An 8263-nucleotide genomic window follows, 5' to 3' on the forward strand; every position below is an offset into this window, starting at 1 on the left:
TACACAATGGACACACACTACACAAAGGATACACACTACACAAAGGACACATCCTACACAAATATACATATTACACAAATGAGATACACTACACAAAGGACAAGCACTACACAGATACTACACAAAGGACACACACTACACAGAGGATACACAGTACACAAAGGATACACACTACACAAAGGACACATCCTACACAAAGATACCAACTACACAAAGGAGACAAACTACACAAAGGACACACACTACACAAAGATACATACTACACAAAGTACACACTTCACAAAGGACACACACTACACAAAGTACACGCTACAAAAAGGATACACACTACACAAAGGATACACACTACACAAAGATACATACTACACAAAGGAGACACTACACAAAGGGCACATACTACACAAAGGATACACACTACACAAAGGAGACATACTACACAAAGGGCACACACTACACAAAGGATACACACTATACAAAGATACATACTACACAAAGGACACACACTACACAAAGGATACACACTACACAAAGGACACATCCTACACTAAGATACATACTACACAAAGGAGACACACTACACAAAGAGCACACACTACACAAAGGACACACTACACAAAGAAACATACTACACAAAGGGCACACACTACACAAAGGATACACACCACACAAAGATACATACTACACAAAGGAGACACACTACACAAAGGGCACACTACACAAAGGACACACACTACACAAAGGACACACTAAACAAAGGATACACACTACACAATGGACACATCCTACACAAAGATATATACTACACAAAGGACACACACTACACAAAGGATACACAGTACAAAAAGGACACATCCTACACAAAGGAGACACACTACACAAAGGGCACATAGTACACAAAGGACACACACTACACAAATATACATACTACACAAAGGACACACACTACACAAAGGATACACACAACGCAAAGGACACATCCTACACAAAGAAGACACACTAAAGAAAGGGCACATACTATACAAAGGACACACACTACACAAAGATACATACTACACAAAGCATGCACACTACACAAAGGAGTCATACTACACACACTACACAAAGGATACACACTACACAAAGATACAAACTACACAAAGGAGATACACTACACAAAGGGCACATACTACACAAAGGAGCCATACTACACAAAGGACACACACTACACAGAGATACATACTAAAAAAAAGGACACACACTACAAAAAGGACACACTACACAAAGATACATACTACAAAAAGGACACACACTACACAAAGGATACACAATACACAAAGATACATACTACACAGAGGAGACACACTACACAAAGGACACACTACACAAAGAAACATACTACACAAAGATACATACTACACAAAGGAGACACACTACACAAAGGGCACACACTACACAAAGATACATGCTACACAAAGGACACACACTACACAAAGGATACACACTACACAAAGGACACATCCTACACAAAGATACATACTACACAAAGGAGACACACTACACAAAGGGCACACTACACAAATGACACACTCTACACAAAGATACATACTACACAAAGGACACATCCTACACAAAGATACATATTACACAAATGAGATACACTACACAAAGGACAAACACTACACAGATACATACTACACAAAGGACACACACTACACAGAGGATACACACTACACAAAGGATAAACACTACACAAAGGACACATCCTACACAAAGATACATACTACACAAAGGAGACACACTACACAAAGGACACACACTACACAAAGATACATACTACACAAAGTACACACTACACAAAGGATACACACTACACAAAGGACACACACTACACAAAGTACACGCTACACAAAGGATACACACTACACAAAGGACACACACTACACAAAGGAGACACACTACACGAAGGGCACATACTACACAAAGGACACACACTACTGAAAGATACATACTACACAAAGGACACACACTACACAAAGGACACACTACACAAAGGATACACTACACAAAAATACATACTACACAAAGGAGACACAGTACACAAAGGGCACACACTACACAAAGGACACACACTACACAAAGGATACACACTCCACAAAGGTACTACACAAAGGAGACACACTACACAAATGGCACATACTATACAAAGGACACACTACACATAGGACATCCTACACAAAAATACATACTACACAAAGGAGACACACTACACAAAGGACACACACTACAGAAAGGAGACATACTACACAAAGGACACACACTACACAAAGATACATAATACACAAAGGACACACACTACAGAAAGGACACACACTGCACAAAGGAGACACACTTCACAAAGGAAACACAATACACAAAGGAAACACACTACACAAATAGACACATCCTACACAAAGGAGACACACTACACAAAGATACATACTACCCAAAGGACACACACTACACAAAGGACACAAAGTACATAAAGATAAATACTACACAAAGGGCACACACTATACAAAGGACACATCCTACACAAAGGACACACTACACAAAGGATACACACTACAGAAAGATAAATACTACACAAAGGAGACACTACACAAAGGGCACATAATACACAAAGGATACACACTACACAAAGGACACACACTACACAAAGGAGACATACTACACAAATGGCACACACTACACAAAGGATACACACTACACAAAGATACACACTACACAAAGGAGACACACTACACAAAGGGCACATACTACACAAAGGACACACACTACACAAAGGATACACACTACACAAAGGACACATCCTACACAAAGATACATACTACACAAAGGAGACACACTACACAAAGGGCACACACTACACAAAGGACACACTACACAAAGAAACATACTACACAAAGGACACACACTACACAAAGGATACACACCACACAAAGATACATACTACACAAAGGAGACACACTACACAAAGGGCATACTACACAAAGGACACACACTACACAAAGGACACACTACACAAAGGATACACACTACACAAAGGACACATCCTACACAAAGATATATGCTACACAAAGGACACACACTACACAAAGGATACACACTACACAAAGGATACACAGTACAAAAAGGACACATCCTACACACTACACAAAGGGCACATAGTACACAAAGGACACACACTACACAACAAATATACATACTACACAAAGGACACACACTACACAAAGGATACACACTACGCAAAGGACTCATCCTATACAAAGGAGACACATTACAGAAAGGGCACATACTATACAAAGGACACACACTACACAAAGATACATAATACACAAAGGACACACTATACAAAGGACACACTACACAAAGGACACATCCTACACAAAGATACATACTACACAAAGGAGACACACTACACAAAGGACACACTACACAAAAGATACACACTACACAAAGGACACATCCTACACAAAGATATATACTACACAAAGGACACACACTACACAAAGGATACACAGTACAAAAAGGACACATCCTACACAAAGGAGACACACTACACAAAGGGCACATAGTACACAAAGGACACACACTACACAAATATACATACTACACAAAGGACACACACTACACAAAGGATACACACTACGCAAAGGACACATCCTACACAAAGAAGACACACTACAGAAAGGGCACATACTATACAAAGGACACACACTACACAAAGATACATACTACACAAAGCATGCACACTACACAAAGGAGTCATACTACACACACTACACAAAGGATACACACTACACAAAGATACAAACTACACAAAGGAGATACACTACACAAAGGGCACATACTACACAAAGGAGACATACTACACAAAGGACACACACTACACAGAGATACATACTACAAAAAGGACACACACTACAAAAAGGACACACTACACAAAGATACATACTACAAAAAGGACACACACTACACAAAGGATACACAATACACAAAGATACATACTACACAGAGGAGACACACTACACAAAGGACACACTACACAAAGAAACATACTACACAAAGGAAACACACCACACAAAGATACATACTACACAAAGGAGACACACTACACAAAGGGCACACACTACACAAAGATACATGCTACACAAAGGACACACACTACACAAAGGATACACACTACACAAAGGACACATCCTACACAAAGATACATACTACACAAAGGAGACACACTACACAAAGGGCACACTACACAAATGACACACTCTACACAAAGATACATACTACACAAAGGACACATCCTACACAAAGATACATATTACACAAATGAGATACACTACACAAAGGACAAACACTACACAGATACATACTACACAAAGGACACACACTACACAGAGGATACACACTACACAAAGGATACACACTACACAAAGGACACATCCTACACAAAGATACATACTACACAAAGGAGACACACTACACAAAGGACACACACTACACAAAGATACATACTACACAAAGTACACACTACACAAAGGATACACACTACACAAAGGACACACACTACACAAAGTACACGCTACACAAAGGATACACACTACACAAAGGACACACACTACACAAAGATACATACTACACAAAGGAGACACACTACACGAAGGGCACATACTACACAAAGGACACACACTACAGAAAGATACATACTACACAAAGGACACACACTACACAAAGGACACACTACACAAAGGATACACTACACAAAAATACATACTACACAAAGGAGACAGAGTACACAAAGGGCACACACTACACAAAGGACACACACTACACAAAGGATACACACTCCACAAAGGTACTACACAAAGGAGACACACTACACATAGGACATCCTACACAAAAATACATACTACACAAAGGAGACACACTACACAAAGGACACACACTACAGAAAGGAGACATACTACACAAAGGACACACACTACACAAAGATACATAATACACAAAGGACACACACTACAGAAAGGACACACACTGCACAAAGGAGACACACTTCACAAAGGAAACACAATACACAAAGGAAACACACTACACAAAGGACACATCCTACACAAAGGAGACACACTACACAAAGATACATACTACACAAAGGACACACTACACAAAGATACATACTACCCAAAGGACACACACTACACAAAGGACACAAAGTACATAAAGATAAATACTACACAAAGGGCACACACTATACAAAGGACACATCCTACACAAAGGACACACTACACAAAGGATACACACTACACAAAGATACATACTACACAAAGGAGACACACTACACAAAGGGCACATACTACACAAAGGACACACACTACACAAAGATACATACTACACAAAGTACACACACTATACAAAGGACACACACTACACAAAGGATACAAACTACACAAAGGACATCCTACACAAAGATACATACGACACAAAGGACACACACTACACAAAGATACATACGACACAAAGGACACACACTACACAAAGGACACACACTACATGAAGATACATACTACACAAAGGGCACACACTACACAAAGGATACATCCTACACAAAGGACACATCCTACACAAAGATACATACTACACAAAGGAGACACAATACACAAAGGGCACATACAACACAAAGGACACACACTACACAAAGATACATACTACACACACTACACAAAGGACACACACTACACAAAGGATACACACTACACAAAGATACATACTACACTAAGGAGACACACTACAAAAAAGGGCACACACTACACAAAGGACACACTACACAAAGGATACACACTACACAAAAGGAGACATACTACACAAAGGACACACTACACAAAGGATACACACTACACAAAGATACATACTACACAAAGGAGACACTACACAAAGGGCACATACTACACAAAGATACATACTTCACAAAGGAGACACTACACAAAGGATACACACTACAAAAGATACATATTACACAAAGGATACACACTACACAAAGGACACATCCTACACAAAGGAGACACACTACACAAAGGACACACTACACAAAGGACACACTACACAACGATACATACTAAACACAGGAGACACACTACACAAAGGGCATATACTACACAAAGAACACACTACACAAAGGATACACACTACACAAAGGACACACACTACACAAAGGACACACACTACACAAAGGACACATACTACACAAAGGATACACATTATACAAAGATACATACTACACAAAGGACACACACTACATAAAGATACATACTACACAAAGGGCACACACTACACAAAGGACACACACTACACAAAGGAGACATCCTACACAAAGGACACACAATACACAAAGAAGACATACTACACAAAGGACACTTACTACACAAAGGATACACATTATACAAAGATACATACTACACAAAGGAGTGACATTTCACAAATGGCACATACTACACAAAGGACATACACTACACAAAGATACATACTACACAAAGGAGACACACTACAAAAAGGGCACATACTACACAAAGGACACACTACACAAAGGATACACACTACACAAAGGAGACATACTACACAAAGGACACACTACACAAAGGATACACACTACACAAAGGAGACACACTACACAAAGGAGACATACTACACAAAGGACACACTACACAAAGGACACATCCTACACAAAGATACATACTACACAAAGGAGACACAATACACAAAGGACATACACTACACAAAGATACATACTACACAAAGGACACACACTACACAAAGGAGATATACTACACAAAGGACACACACTACACAAAGGATACACACTACAAAAGATACATTACACAAAGACACACTACACAAAAGTTACACACTACACAAAGGACACATCCTACACAAAGGACACACTACACAAAGATACATACTACACAAAGGACACACACTACTCAAAGATACATACTACACAAAGGAGACACACCACACAAAGGGCACACTACACAAAGGACACACACTACACAAAGGACACACACTACACAAAGGATACACACTACACAATGGACACATCCTACACAAAGATACATACTACACAAAGGAGACACACTACACAAAAGATACACACTACACAAAGGACACACACTACAAAAAGGACACATCCTACACAAAGATACATACTACACAAAGGACACACACTACACAAAGGATACATCCTACACAAAGATACATACTACAGAAAGGAGACACACTACACAAAGGGCAGATACTACACAAAGAGCATACACTACTCAAAGATACACACCACACAAAGGACACACACTATACAAAGGACACACTCTACACAAAGATACATACTACACAAAGGAGACACACTACACAAAGGGCATATATTACACAAATAGCACACTACACAAAGGACACAAACTACACAAATGGCACATACTACATAAAGGACACACACTACACAAAGGACACTACACAAAGGATACACACTACACAAAGGACACATCCTACACAAAGATACATACTACACAAAGGAGACACACTACACAAAGGGCACACTACACAAATTACACACTCTACACAAAGATACATACTACACAAAGGACACACACTACACAAAGGATACACACTACACAAAGGACACATCCTACACAAATATACATATTACACAAATGAGATACACTACACAAAGGACAAACACTACACAGATACTACAAAAAGGACACACACTACACAGAGGATACACAGTACACAAAGAATACACACTACACAAAGGACACATCCTACACAAAGATACATACTACACAAAGGAGACAAACTACACAAAGGACACACACTGCACAAAGATACATACTACACAAAGTACACACTACACAAAGGACACACACTACACAAAGTACATGCTACAAAAAGGATACACACTACACAAAGGATACACACTACACAAAGATATATACTACACAAAGGAGACACTACACAAAGGGCACATACTACACAAAGGATACACACTACACAAAGGAGACACACTACACAAAGGAGACATACTACACAAAGGGCACACACTACACAAAGGATACACACTACACAAAGATACATACTACACAAAGGAGACACACTACACAAAGGGCACATACTACACAAAGGACACACACTACACAAAGGATGCACACTACACAAAGGACACATCCTACACAAAGATACATACTACACAAAGGAGACACAC

This window comes from Taudactylus pleione, unplaced genomic scaffold (genome assembly GCF_031769625.1).
Source record: "Taudactylus pleione unplaced genomic scaffold, aTauple2 ptg000144l, whole genome shotgun sequence".
NCBI lineage: Eukaryota > Metazoa > Chordata > Amphibia > Anura > Myobatrachidae > Taudactylus > Taudactylus pleione.